We start from the raw sequence: 16,112 nt of genomic DNA, 5'->3' as shown, positions 1-16,112 counted from the left end.
GTGTGGAGAGAAGGGAACCCTCCTGAACTGTTGGTGGGAATGTAAATTGATAGAGCCACTATGGAGAACAGTATGGAGGTTCCTTAAAAAAAAACTACAAATAGAGTTGCCATATGATCCAGCAATCCCACTCCTGGGCATATATCCAGGGAAAACCGTAATTCGAAAAGGTACATGCACCCCAACGTTCACAGCAGCACTATTTACAATAGCCAAGACGTGGAAGCAACTTAAATGTCGATTAACAGAGGAATGGATAAAGAAGATGTGATTCAAATATACGATGGAATATTACTCAGCCATAAAAAAGAATGAAATGATGCCATCTGTAGCAATATGGCTGGACCTAGAAATTGTCAGACTGAGTGAAGTAATTCAGACAGAGAAAGACAAATATCATATAATATCACTTATATGTGGAATCTATAAAAAGGGTACAAGTGAACTTCTCTACAAAACAGAAATAGAGTCACAGACGTAGAAAACAAACTTATGGTTGCCAAGGAGTAAGGGGGTGAGGGATAAATTGGGAGACTGAGACTGACATATACACACTACTATGTATAAAACAGATAACTAATAAGGACCTACTGTATAGCACAGGGAACTCTACTCAATAATCTGTAATGACCTATATGGGAACAGAATCTAAAAAGAGTGGATTTATGTGTATGCATAACTGATTCACTTTACTGTACCCCTGAAACTAACACAACATTGTAAATCAACTATATACTCCAATAAAATTTTTTTAAAAAATAAATAAAAGAAACTCATGGAAGCAGAGAGTAAAAGAGTGGTTTCCAGGGAGCTGGGGGAAGGAGGCAATGAGGAGATTTTGTCAAGGGACACAAAGTTTCAGTTATGCAAGATGAATAAATTTTGGAGATCTAATGTACAGCAATGTGAATATAGTTAAAAATACTGTACCATATACTCAAAATTTGCTAAGAGATTAGATCTTAAATGTTCTTACCACACACCAAACAACAAACAAAAAAAACCCCACAGGGCTTCCCTGGTGGCGCAGTGGTTGAGAGTCCACCTGCCGATGCAGGGGACACGGGTTCGTGTCCCGGTCTGGGAAGATCCCACATGCCGCGGAGCGGCTGGGCCCGTGAGCCATGGCCGCTGAGCCTGTGCGTCTGGAGCCTGTGCTCCGCAGTGGGAGAGGCCACAACAGTGAGAGGCCCGCGTACAGCAAAAAGAAAACAAAACCCACACACAAGAGGAAAATGATAGCTATGTGAGATGATTGATATGTTAATTACCTTAAGTGCGGTGATTATTTCACAATATATGTATGTCAGAACATCAAGTTGCATGCCTTAAATACATACAATTTTTATTTGTCAGTTATACTTCAGTAGAGATGGGAAAAGAAGAAAATAGAAGTGTTATTAAAACCAAATATGGGTAACAACATAGATGAATCTTGAGGACATTATGATAAATGAAATAAGCCAGTGACTAAACAACAAATGCTAGATGATTCCACTTATATGAAGTAGCCAGATTAGCCAAATTCATCGAGAGAGAAAGAATTGTGGTTGTAGGAGGTGGGGGCAGGTCAAATGGGAAGTTGGTGACAGAAGTACAAAGTTTCAGTTGAGGAGGACGAAAAATTCTAGAGGTTATGGTGATGGTTGCACAACAATGGGAATGTATTTAATACTTCCGAAGTGTACACCTAAAAATGGCTAAAGTGGGAAATGTTTTGTTACGTATATTTTACTGCAACACCATCACCAATAAAAAAACAAAGCAAACAAGAGCTACGTCAGGAGCTTATTTTTTGGTGAACTTTGAAAGGGCGCACTAACTTTAGTATTTACTTTCCAATTATTTTAGAAAAGGAGAATTTTAAAATAATGCAGTTACAAATAAATAAAAATAACTATACTTTGAAATACCTACTGTACTTCAACTTATCAATTTAAATATCAAAAGAAAAGGACACTGTATACCTCAGAATGAGGAAACCTGGCTTGTGGATTTCTAGGTCCTTGTGTAAGGCTGTCATGTCACTGTACCTCTCTGGGCTTCAGAATCGTCACCTGTAAAATGAGTCATAAGATGATTTCGAAGTCTCTATTTAGCACTGAACATTCATCTTTTCTCAGGCTCCAACCTCAATATTCAGAAATCTCCTGTGTTATGCTAAAGGCAATCACCATTATTTTTAGTTTGGGCACTGGTCTAAATTTTTAACAAAAGTCATATAGCAGATCTTTAAATGAGTAACTTTCTCCTAGCAGAGAGAGTCCCCATTTTTATTTATTCTTGTCTAAAATGTTGCTCATTTTTTCTAATATGGAGAGAGCCCAAATTCAGTGAGATCTTCTTATATTCTTTCTCTAGTAAGAATAACAGAGAGATGTAGTTTGGCCCTATATTTTATATAATTCTATATTTGTCATCCTCTTAATTAGGAATTATTTATATAATGTTCTTTTAATCAAAAGTTTATTGGATCAATAGGGCTTTGGCCACAAGAAATATATAAAATAGGGAATTATTGATACATTACCATAAATTTATTTTTCTTTTGAGATTTACCATACACAGTATTCATCTAGAAGGAGTAGACACAAGATAAACTGCTAGAAATCTCTCTCCCTCTCTCTGTCTTTCCTCTCTCATCTTGCTCTGAATTTTTGGAGTGAATAAGGGAAATGTGCAATCAGAAAAACTATTAACAATATTTTCTCAGAAAGGAATCATAAAACATTCATCCAAATATATTCCCCAGAAGTATAGCCTGCTGTACCCCTTATGGGATAACATCTATTTTAGTTATTTATTAGTAGTTACTAGTATTCTTCAACATTTCCCCATTGGGCATTTTATCCTAAAAGATATGAATGCTAACTATATAAAAACTGTACAGAGAACGCTTTATGCTCTGTCTAAATATATTTGTCACTTGTATAGAAGCTGTAATCTCAAAAAAGGACACAGCAATTTCCTTAAATGTTAGTCCTCCATAGATGATCGCTCATAAATGAAGCCTATTTTAAAATACTTTGTGCACCAGCATAACTTCAGACTACTCAGCTTCTCTCACCACAAAAGGAGAAATTGTGGTAAAGACAAGGAAGGAAAGAACATTTCCATATCATGGGCAAAACCAAGAAATGGGATGATACACTTATACTCTAGGTAATTATAAATTAACCATTATTCCCATAAGTTAGATAAAACTTATGGCCATTTCCTGGAGCATATATCACTTGCTCCTCTTTTCTGTGTCAATTTCTACCAGAATAAATCAAGGATACTGAAGTGCTATTCAAGATTGTATGTGTATATGTACGTGCTTGCACATGTGTTATAGGGAGAAAGAGAGAGAAAGAGTGGGAGAGATAAAGAGAATGTGTTAAATTACAGTTTTCAGATTCTGTCTAGAAGGTATTACATGCCATGGGTAAATTTTATAAAACATGTTATAATATCCCTGACTTTGAAAAGTCCACACATTCTGATTCTAAAATCAGAAATATTAAAGGACAATATATTAAGAAGTAGCATACATAGCATAGTATAAATAAGCAGAATATTAATAAATCCCTAAAGATTATATTCATAAATCCATGATAAAAACTACTGTGGGGGCTTCCCTGGTGGCGCAGTGGTTGAGAGTCCGTCTGCTGATGCAGGGGGCACGGCTTCGTGCCCCGGGCCAGGAAGATCCCACACGCCGCGGAACGGCTGGGCCCGCGAGCCATGGCCGCCGAGCGTGCGCGTCTGGAGCCTGTGCTCCGTAACAGGAGAGGCCACAACAGTGAGAGGCCAGCGTACCACACAAAAAAAAAAACCACCAAAAAACTACTGTGTATGTGGAAGGAGTTCAAATAAGAGAGATTCGTTGTAGCTGGAATGTTCAGCAGAGTTTAATAGAAAAGCTGAAGCTCAGTTGACTTTGAAGGCAGATAGGATTTAGAGAATCAAAAAGAAGCAGGTGATGAGGTCATCATTAAGTATTTGCTAAGTAAACTGACATATGATGAATTAATGAATGGATGAATGAAGGAAAATATAGCATAAAAGTATAAATGAATAATTAAGCATGAGCACTTACAGAATATATATTTAAAAGCATTCTGGAGATTTATCAATAAACAAAATGTTTATCTCCTCTATCCTCATGGAGCCTATACTATAGTGGGGAATATACAGACCGGTGCAGGGAATAGTTGACAAGGTATGTTAACTCTATTTGAGGATGCATTGAGAAGTAAAACGAAACACAAAAGGCATCATGTTAAAGTTAGAAGGAACTTCAGAGGTCATCTAGATCGTTCACCTTACCTTATATATAAGACATTTAAAGAGGAGAAATGCCAAGGACTTAACCAAAGTGACAAGGTTTTACTGCTAGAGCAAGGAAAAGAAATAGAGTGATGTCACCAAGATGGTGACATAGATGGTTCCTGACTTCCTTTCAAAATAACAATAATTAACAACTATTCATGCACAAGACACCACTGAGAAAACCCTAGAATATGGGGGTGAGGCTAAAGCACACCCCTGTACCACAGTGACCAAAACAGTTGACATCAGAAGGGTAAGAGGAGCAGCTATAGGCTGACCAGGTTGCCCCTACCCCAGTTCCAGCGTAGCACCATGCTGAATAGTGTCCCCTGAGCCTACAGTTCTTCCAGTGGGAAAAGAGAGCCCAGAGTGGACATCCAGCTCACCCGGTGTTGTGGGTCACTTGTTGGGAATCCCCACTGTGGTCTCACCCTCACATGGATTGCAGAGGAATCTGCAGGGCTTGAGCAAAGGGAATCTGATTATGATAGAGAATGGGGAAGGTCTTGCAACACCAGCACTTGGATTTTGGCAGAACAAGTTTCTACCTGCAGTGCCCAAGTAGTAGTCCAACCAGCAGCTTTGCTCTTCTGCAGAGCCAAGACGGTGCACCATCTAACCAGAGAAGTTGGCGGGGTGCAGGTTTGCCTGACTTGGGTCCCCAGATGAGGAGCCTTTCCAGCACTGGAGCCTGGTCTGTTCCCACCCAGTTAGGGGAGCTGAGTCATAGTCTGCCCAGTGCTGAGTGTAGCTACCAGCCCTACCTGAACAGAAAGGCTGGTCAGAATACCTAGAAGCTTCATAGTCCAGAAATGCTTGAGCAGAGGTTACAGCAGGCAGAGCTGATCATCCACAGAGTAAAGTCAGTGGCACTTTAGTCCAGGAAACTTGTGACATGGGTCAGCTCAGAGTCAAGACCACAAAGAGTCTCTTTGACCTTGGAGTCAATTCTCTTGCTCCACCCAGGCAGGGACTAATTTGTAACCCTACCCATTGCTGAATACAGCCTTCATCCCTCCAACCATGGAATGTAACAGAGCATGCAGGAAGCTTCATAACCCATCCAACAGCCCTGCTTACAGTGGGTCTTGAATAGAGACCACAGCCTGTGAATTTCTCCACCTGAAGAGCAAAACCAGTGGCCCTATCTGGCCAGGGGATTCAGTGCATAGTCTTGCCTGATTCAAATCTGCAAACAATGAACTGTGTAGGCCCTGGAGCTTGTTCCATTGTCCCACCAGCACAGAGCAATTAATTCACAGCCCCACCTATTACCAAGTATAGTACCCAATCCCACTCATCTAGTAAGGCTGACCAGAGAACCCAGGCAACCTTGGAGCCCTTCCTACAGCCTCACTTGCTTGCAGAGAGAGCCAGGTAAGCCACACTATCCATCTACCAATGGACATGTCCAGAAGCCCAAACTGAGATGACTAATGAGAACTGTCTCTGCCAAAGTGAACCTGTAAAGTCTGGAAGAGTAGACTGTTTACTCAGATATGCAGATACCAACATAAGGAATCAAGGACCATAAAAAATCAGATAAACATGACATCACCAAAGGAAACTAATAAAGTTCCAATAATAACTGACCCTAAAGAAATGGAGATCTATGAACTGTCAGACAAAGAACACAGAACAATCCTCTTTAAAATGTTTAGTGGGGGGCTTCCCTGATGGCGCAGTGGTTGAGAGTCCACCTGCCAATGCAGGGAACATGGGTTCGTGCCCTGGTCCAGGAAGATCCCACATGGCATGGAGCGGCTGGGCCCGTGAGTCATGGCTGCTGAGCCTGCGTGTCCAGAGCCTGTGCTCCGCAATGGGAGAGGCCACAACAGTGAGAGGCCCGCATACCGCAAAAAAAAAAAAAAAAAAAAAAAGTTTAGTGGACTATAAGAACACCGGACAAACAACTAAACAAAATTAGAAGGACAACGCATGAACAAAACAAGAAGTTCAACAAAGAAAAAGAAACCATCCAAAAAAACAATAAACATACAAAAACAAACAAAAAAACAAAAACAGAGATTCTAGAGCTGAAAAATACAATAACTGAATTGAAGAACTCAATAGAGAGCTTCAAAGCAGACTTGACCAAGAGAAGAAAGTATCAGTGACCAAGAATTTAGGATCAAAATCAACAAAATTATAGATGAAAAAGGAAACACTATACCGGTATCACAGAAATACAAAGACTCATAAGAGGCTACTATGAACAACTATATGGCAACAAACTGGAAAACCTAGAACAAATGGAAAAATTCTTTGAAAAATACAATGTACCAAGACTGAATCAGGAACAAATAGAAAATCTGAACAGGCCAATTACTAGTAAGGAGAGTGAATCAGGAATCAAAATTCTTGCTCAAAGGAAAGCCCAGAACCAGATGGCTTCACTGGTGAATTTTACCAAACATTTAAAGAAGATTTAACACCAGTATTTCTCAAACTCTTCCAAAAAACAGAAGAGGAGGAAACACTCCTGAACTCATTTTACAAGGCCATCATTATTCCGAAACTCATTTTACAAAGCCACCATTATTCCGATGCCAGAAAAGGACACTACAATAACACTATAAGCTAATATCCCTGATGAATATGGATGAAAAATTCCCAATAAAATAAGAACAAATTGAATTCAGTAGCACATTAGAAGAATCATTCACAATTACCAACTGGGATTTATCCCTGGGAAGCAAGCATATTCCAGCATACACAAACCAAAAAATGTGACATGGGCTTCCCTGGTGGCGCAGTGGTTGAGAGTCCACCTGCCAATGCAGGGGATACGGGTTCGTGCCCCAGTCCGGGAAGATCCCACATGCCGCATAGCAGCTGGGCCCGTGAGCTGTGGCCACTGAGCCTGCACGTCCAGAGCCTGTACTCCACAATGGGAGAGGCCACAGCAGTGAGAGGCCTGCGTACCACAAAAAAAAAAAAAAAAAAAGTGACATCACATTAATAGAACAAAAGGAAAAAAAATAGATCATCTCAACTGACACAGGAAAAGCATTTGACAAAATTCAATCTCCATTCATGATAAAGACTATTAAATTAAGTATAGAAGAAATGTACCTCAACATAATAAAGAACATATAAAATAAACCCACAACTAACATCATATTAAATGGTGAAAGACTGAAAGATTTTCCTCTAAGATCAGGAACAAGACAAAGGTGCTTACTTTCACCACTCTTATTCAACATAGTACTGGAATTCCTAGACAAAGCAATTAGGCAAGAAAAGAAATAAAAGACAACAGAACTGGAAAGAAAGAAGTAAAATTGTCTCTATTTGCAGATAACATTTTTTTATATATAGAAATTCCTAAAGACTTCACCAAAATACTCCCAGATTTAATTAACAAATTAAATAAAGTTTCAGGATTCAAAATAAATATACAAAAATCAGTAGTGCTTCTATACAGTAACAAGGAATTATCTGAACAAGAAATAAAGAACATGATCCCATTTACAACAACATCAAAAATAATAAAATACCTAGAAATAAATTTAACCATGGGGGTAAAAGTTCTCTACACTAAAAACCACAAGACATTGACATTGATAAAATAAATAGAAGAATGTACAAATAAATGGAAAATGATCTCATATTCATGGATTGAAAGAATTAATATTGTTAAAATATCCATACTACTCAAAATCATCTATATATTCAATGTAATTCCTAACAAAATTCCAATGCCATTTTCTATAGAAGTAGAAAAAAATCCTAAAACTTATATTCAACCACAAAAAACCTCAAACAGCCAAAACAAGAAAGAAAAACAAAGTGGGAGGCATCACACATCCTGATTTCAAAATATATTCTAAAACTACATTATAGTACAGGAATAAAAACAGACACATAGAGCAGTGGAACAGAATTGAGAGCTTAGAAATAAACTCATGCATATATAGTCAAGAAGTATTTGACAAGGGAACCAAGAATATTCAATAAAGATAAAAGAGTGTCTTCAATAAGTGGTGCTGGGAAAACTGGATATTCACATGCAAAAGAATGAAACTAGACTCCTATCTTACACCACACATAAAAATTAACACAAAATGGATCAGAGTTAAATGTAAGACTGGAAACCATAAAACTCCTAGAGGAAAACATAGGAAAAACGCTCTTTGACATGAGTCTTGACAGTGGTTTCTTTGGATATGACACCTAATGCACAAGTAGTAAAATAAAAAAAACAAGTGGAAGTACATTGAACTAAAAAGCTTCTATATAACAAAAGAAACAATCAGCAAAATGAAAAGACAACTTATGGAATGGGAAAAATATTTGCAAACCAAATATCTGACAAGGGCTTAACATCCAAAATATATAAAGTATGCATACAACTCAATAGTAATAGAAACAAATGATCCAATTAAAAAATGGGAGAAGGACCTGAGTAGACATTTTTTCCAAAGAAGATATACAAATGGCCAACAGGTACATCATTACTCATCAGGGAAATGGAAATCAAAATCACAGAGATACTACACCTGTTAGAATGACTCTTACCAAAAAGATAAGAGTTAACAAATACTGGTGAGACTGTAGAGAAAAAGGGAATCTTCGTGTGCTGTTGGGGGGGATTGAGATTGGTACAACCAATTACAGAGGTTCCTCAAAAATTTTTAAATAGAACTACCATATGATCCAACAATTACACTTCTGGGATTGTATCTGAAGGAACAGAAACAACAAAACACTATGTCATAGAGATAATTTCACCGCTTTGTTCAGAGCAAACATTATTTACAATAGCCAAGAGATGGAAACAACTTAAGTATCCATTGACAGATGAATGAATAAAGAAGTTGTGAGAGAGAGAGAGAGATTTTATATATATATATAGCTCCACTAGGAAAAGGAAGCAATTCTGTCATTTGCCACAATATGGATGGACCTTGAGGATATATTGCTAAGTAAAGTAAGTCACACAGGGAAAGGCAAAGACCATACAATCTCACTTATATGTGGAATCTTATAAAACCAAAAACAACAACAAAATGAACTTACAGAAACAAAGTAAAGATTGATGGTTGCCAGAGGCAGGGGGTTGGGGATGAGTGAAATGGGTTAAGGGGGTCAAGAGGTACAAATTTCCAGTTATAAAATAAAAAAGTCCTGCAATGTAATGTATAACATGGTGAGTATAGTTAATAATACTGTATTATGTATTTGAAAGTTGCTAAGAGAGTACATCCTAAAAATTCTTGTGAGAAAAAAATTGTAACTATGTGTGGTGATGAATGTTAACTAGACTTACTGTGGTTATCATTTTGTTATGTTATATACCTGAAAATAATATAATGCTATATGTCAATTATGTCTCAGTTTTTAAAAAGTTACTGAACAACAAACAAAATATAAAAGTAAAAGGTGTCTTCAGCTTTTAGTGGGTCTAAAAGGATGTAATTTACATGTGATTTCCCTTAATATATCTTGTGTCTCAGATGTGGTTTATTGCAAGGCTAATAAGCAAAAAACCTCACAGTTGTTTCAATGGATCCGCAAACTTATTCTTCATTTACACATAAAATACATATTTCAACAACTAAAATATCACTATTAATGGCTCCCTGGTCCATGGGTTATTTGGTAGAAAGGTGCAAGTAGAAGTCTCTGAAATTTTCTTTCCCTAGCAAAATAATAAAGCAAAAACAATGCTGCATTCCTTTGAGAATTACAAACCAACATGCCACCATAAAAATTTTGATATTGGGACCAGTGTCTAGTCCATATAGCAAGGGTGTGTTAAGTGTAGTGGCAGATCCTAGATTACAGCTACAACAGTAATTTCAGTGGCAGACTCCCACATCCATTTCTGCTTAAAATCAGGAGGTTTCTATTTCCTGCCTCTGAACTGTGGTTGATATAACGTTTAACCAAGATGACACTGACACAAGGCAAGTAGCCAAGGATGGCTTAGTCAAGAAGGTATTTAGATGAGATCAGCAATGGAAATTTTGCAAATCTCAACTCCAGATGGAACTGGAATACAGAGACATATTCAGTCAAGTAGAAGTTCAGCTACAGCAGGATATACTTATTAGCACGAGTAGGGCATTGTTGCTAAAGTTCAGAGTCGGTCAAAGATCTTATTTTCAAGATGGAATAAGAGGAAGCAGAGGAGACTAATTTAGTAGTAGAAATGGCAACCAAGGTCGTTCCTAAGAGAACTGGATGGAGAACTGGATGAACTGGAGAACTGGATGGAGAACTCAATGGAGACTTGTTGGAAAGTGGTAACTTTACACAGGTTTGTCTTAAAGGAGGCAGGTCCATCCAGCTTCATGGTGATACAAGTCAATCTTTATATGTTGGACTTCTCTAGTTCCGTGAAAGAGGGAATGCCTGTCATGCACAGAAGACACTGATGGAAGTTAGGTAGAAATTTAGTTTTTTAAAATTTTCAATATGTGGGATTAGAATTCACAGAAGTATTTATTTAATCAGGGCCCTGATCATTGTTCCCAGGCAAAAAGAGTCAAATCATTTAGAAACTCAGAAAAAGGAAATAATACTTTGTAATGAGTAATCAGAAAATATTTCATAGAGAAAGTGCATTTGATCTGAGGTTTGAAATACCGAGAGCAATTTGTGTGACAATTGTGGGAGAACAGAAGACACAAAAATGGGAATTAGGAGGTTCAGGTGAATTTTAAAAAGAATTTTAGAAGAAAGAACAAGAAAATCAAAGGGCCAAAGGTAGTGCTCTATGATCATTTCCATTTTAGGAAAACAGAGTATAGAGATTTAATTTCAAACTCTGCCATAATCTACTTCCTGTATGATTTACTTGATATACCTCTCAGCTTACTCATATACCCCTGATGATACTATAGAAAAGTTTAAGTTAAATAGCATAAGTTAAATGCTTAGACTTTTAAGAAGTTTTTTTTTTTAATATTTTCTATAACTCTTGAAACTGTTTTTCTTTTATAAGACTTTTAGTTTTCCAAGAAAGACACTGTAAAAAACAAAAGCACTTGAGACAGATTAAGAAAGACTTCTCAGTTAAAATTTAGATTGAAATAGACAACAAAGGTTTCCTACAAAATGAGGCAGAGGTGAGTTACCCAGGGAATAAGTGTCAGCATTAGAAAATTCACATTTCTTCCTGCACGCCCATCTCCACCAGGATGGCTCTTCCTAGTTAATTCCTAAGCATTTTTCAAGTTGTTGCCCATACCTTTTTAATGCCAAATTTTCTGATATTTCCAGCCAGGTAAGTGTTTCGTGCTAGTGATAACCATATACCTTATTTGTACTCCTACTGGACACATATGTTGATATGTCTGTCCCAGCCCTACCCTGAGAGGTCACTGAATGAAAAAAACATGTTTTAATATTGTTTGTATCCTCAGCAACTATAAAGTATCTGGAACATAAAAACAGCTTAATAAATGCTTGCTGGAAAACAAACCAGAAGGAAAATGATAGCTGCTGACAGGAAACCCAAAAGCCAAGTGTTAACAACAAATTTTGCTTAGAAATTTTGTCTAAAGCTAACTTTTATTTAATGATGTTTGTTGCCTGATATAACACATAAAGCCAGAAGGAAGGGAGGGAGGGAGAGAAAGAAGGGGCAAGGAAGGAGAAAAATAATTATCCCAAAGCCAAGCAAAGAAAAAAGAAATTCTATATAAGAGCTATTGTAATGAACTGTCAAAGACTTTTGAAGCTTTGTGTGACTAGGTTAACAAATAACTTACTATGAGCCATCTGTTATGTTTCTGACATTACCTTTTTCACAGGTCATCATCCTTTTCTTTTTTCTGATATGAAGACACTCATAATAAGATATTATTTATTCAAAAATGTTTCATGAAATTTTGGTCCTTCTGGTTTGAACTTAGAGTAGAGGATTGGGTAAAGTTCTGTGACTTTCAAAGGGAAATATTTATAATTAAAGCCAACATATGGGGGTGGCAGGTGGTCAACTCCTGCAATAATGGCTATGATATGAGTTAATTTAGAAAGCTAAATTGAAGAGCAATGAGTTCCAAAATGCATAATCCACGCAAAGAAAATAGCACTTTGAGGCCTATGCCCATCAGTTATTAACTGATTCAAAAGAATTAACCCCTTAACACCAAAAGCTTTGTTAAGCAAATTTCATGGTACATTCCAGTATCCAAAGCACAGTGATTCTGTTATCTATTAATTCCACAATACGCAACTAGGAGGGAAAAAGTTATTTTTGTGAAATGCTTGGAAAGATACAAAGTGGTTCACTAGAACTATTTTTTAAAATTCCTTTAAACAAGTAGTTTATCTCTGGTGACAGGACATACCTCCCCCTCAACCTATTAACCATGAGTAACTTTAAAGATGGGATTACATTGTTTCGCATAAGACTAGGAAATTGTCTTGGCCATATGCCATTCACCATGCCAAGCGAATAAGGAGATGGCCCTTCCAAACCTGATTCAAGTAAGGAAGCATTCACAAAGTTGTAAGAAAACCTTGATGCTGTGCTTCCTCCTATCTTTACAACCAAAGGGTGATGAAGCCATGCATCCAATGTTTATTATGTCCAGAAGACTTAACTCAAGTTTTGGCTTTCCATGTTAACACAACCAAACAATCCACAGTTAATAAACAAGGGAACAGAAATAAATACATTTTGAAAACATGAACATTTATGTTGATTCCACCTTGAAGAAACAACATCCTTTGCTGGAAGAGAATGGTGGGAATAAAGAACCAATAGTTCTTTTATTCCTCACTCTAATTCTGCTCTAACACTAAAACATTTTATGATTATCATGAATCACTGTATTATTTATTAGTCCTTACTTAAAATATAATATCAGTCAATATTTAGTTACAGGTTCGAGCCCTGGTCTGGGAAGATCCCACATCCCACATGCCACGGAGCAACTAAGCCCGCGTGCCACAACCACTGAGCCTGCGCTCTAGAACCTGTGAGGCACAACTACTGAGCCTGTGTGCCTAGAGCCCATACTCTGCAACAAGAGATGCCACCGCAATGAGCAACAAAGACCCAAGGCAACCAAAAATAAATTAATTTAAAAAATAATAATAATAAAAAAGGATAAATGACTAAAGGCAAGGATATCTTACAGAAAGCTATTTAACAGCAGAGGAAATGAGGGTATGATGTAGGAAAGGAGAGGAAAACCACAGGTAAAGTATTTTGGAAACAAAAACAATGAGACTCAGTGATCAACTATCTGTGGAACTATTGGTAGGTAAGGCCAATCTCATGTGAGGTCAATACAAAGGAAATGGTGGCAAGAACAGCCCTCTAGATTTTTATAGCAAAATGCGATGGTATTACATATGATCACCCAATTTGAATATATATATGGAGAATGAGGAAAAATTTATGAAAAGAAATTCTGAAGGTCACAACTTCTAAGAGTAGGCAGGGGGTGAATGACCTACACAAATTCTGTAAAGAAAGCATTGGAAAAATAGAAAGGGAAGCAGGTGTAATCAATCTATAAAAACCAAAGGAATAAGTAGTATTTAAGAAAGAATCCCATGGCTAATATTGTCAAACGGTGCAGATGTGAAAAGAAAATGATCCTTAAAAAGAATCCACTGGAGTTAGTGAGGTCATCAGTTAACACTGGTCAGTGTGGTCCCACTGGAGTGGTAGTGACTTAAGCCCAAAAGTAGTTGATGGGAGTAGAGAGCAGGAGATGCAGGAACTTAGGTGGCAACTACTGACTTGTTCTTTTCTTTTTTTAAAAAATTCATTTTCTTTATTTATTTTTGGCTGTGTTGGGTCTTCATTGCTGCGCGCGGGCTTTCTCTAGTTGTGGCGAGAGGGGGCTACTCTTTGTTGCGGTGCGCGGGCTTCTCATTGCAGTGGCTTCTCTCATTGTGGACCACGGGCTTCAGTAGTTGTGGCTCACGGGTTCTACAGCACAGGCTCAGTAGTTTTGGTGCACGAGCTTAGTTGCTCCGCCGCACGTGGGATCTTCCCGGACCAGGGATCGAACCCGTGTCCCCTGCATTGGCAGGCGGATTCTCAACCACTGCATCACCAGGGAAGCCCCTGACTTGTTCTTTTATATTTTCCTGACATGAAAAGTTGGAAGGATTTAGTGGAATAGGAGGGATGAAAAATAAGGATGTAGCCAATGGAACAAACAGAGAACAAAGCTAAATTTTGATACGCAAGGAAGATGTTGGGATCCTTAAATGCTTTATTAAGAAGTCACCAGAGAGGAAGAAGTTGAATACATAGGAGAGAGCACAAATATTGACAATATCTTTGTGGAAAAGGAAGGGTATGGGCTCATGAGCAGAGAGGGAAGGATTCTTTTTTTAACAGAAGAGAATACTACTCCCTCCTGAGACTCAGTGTTAGAAATATCAGAGATATCCCTTTAACTAGTATTCTCCACATACTCTTCTTAAATAATCAAATCTCCAGAGATTCCAGAATTAAGGTTTCAAAATTCAAATGAAAAATTTGAATGAAAAAAGTTAGGTCAAATGCAAATGAAACATTTTCTGAGATTCCATTTCAGACCATGCAGTGCCTTTACCGGGACACCTGTTTCAAATCAAAATATGCTTGAGCGAATAATCACTTATATATTAGACAGTTCTGAATTTAAGACAAGGTCAGCAGTGAAGAAATGAGGTGCTCTGGCCTTTACCGCGTTTCTGTGCAGTGTTCCCCTCTGCTGTACACACTTAAATCATTCTCTCAATTGTCTGAACTGGACAGGATGCAGAAGGAGTTCTTAATTGTGCAAGTACTTTCTATGTCCCCCGATATTTTAAATGAAATAAAGCTCTTATTTTCTGCATACATTCCTATTGCTTGTGCTGCATTCATATATCCAGGTTTTATGGAGTCTGAAACTGATACACTCTGTGGGGATCTTTATAAGTAAAAAATAGATATGAATTTCTAAATTCTAAAGGGAATGAAGGGCTCATTAACGGGAGGTTAAGTGAGAGACGCCGAGAATTAACCTTCATTAGTTTCATCTAAACCCGGTTAAACCAAGGACATTTTAAGTTATATTCCAGAAGATGAGGTATGATTGCTTTGGTTCGTCATGAAGTTTACAAGCAGCACATAGACCCAGATAGACAACATTATAAGGAAGAGTACTATTTGCTACCCCACGGTCCCATGTATGCCTAGAATAAGCTTGCATAACCAAAGTTATGTTGTAAAATTTACGAGTACCTATTTCTTGTGGTTTGATTGATATTACAGCCCAGATCATAGTCTAAGATTCATCTTTGATATACTTCCAAATTCAAGCACTAACTTAATATTAAGTCTGCTTTCATTTTGTCTTTTGGTTTTGTCTCTCCCTCTGGAATTTCATTACTATTCATCTTGGGTGTTGATTTCCCCACTAGGCTTGCTGCCTAAGTCCTTCATTTGTAACTGTTACCCCACTAAATATAAATTTGAACTAGATTAAACTTCCTAAAACTCTGATCCATGGGCATTACATTCTTGATCCAAAAACCTTCAGTGGTTCCTCAACACATATAAAATAAGACTCAAACAAACTGGCAATCAGGGTCTATCACAATCTAAGTCCTACATTTACCCTTGTTTACTACCACACTCCAATATGACACTATATTTCAGACAAATTGGCTTACTGGTTGCTCCACATTCAACTTAATGCATGTCCTTTCATGTACGCTTTTCCCCCAAGTGGAATATCCTTAGTGCTTTTTACCCTATCTGTTAAGTCGTTACCCATTCTACATGAGCAATTTCAAATGTTACACAAATCTTTTTTGAATTTTAGTAACAGCTTCTTTTTTAATTGCCT

The 16,112-nt window shown here is 37.5% G+C and overlaps 1 long non-coding RNA gene across 1 annotated transcript in view; it reads right to left on the bottom strand.

Annotated features, from left to right (window-relative positions):
* LOC137228673 (uncharacterized) overlaps positions 1 to 16,112 on the bottom strand; it is a 162,177-nt gene that overhangs the window by 62,017 nt on the left and 84,048 nt on the right. Inside the window, exon 3 of the long non-coding RNA XR_010945332.1 lies at positions 2,034 to 2,057. This is a non-coding gene — a long non-coding RNA (uncharacterized lncRNA). The remainder of the gene's footprint in view (positions 1 to 2,033; positions 2,058 to 16,112) is intronic.

Source organism: Pseudorca crassidens, chromosome 8 (genome assembly GCF_039906515.1).
Source record: "Pseudorca crassidens isolate mPseCra1 chromosome 8, mPseCra1.hap1, whole genome shotgun sequence".
Lineage (NCBI taxonomy): Eukaryota > Metazoa > Chordata > Mammalia > Artiodactyla > Delphinidae > Pseudorca > Pseudorca crassidens.
Note: the sequence above shows the minus strand (reverse complement) of the source record. Positions and strands in the feature narration are given on the sequence as shown.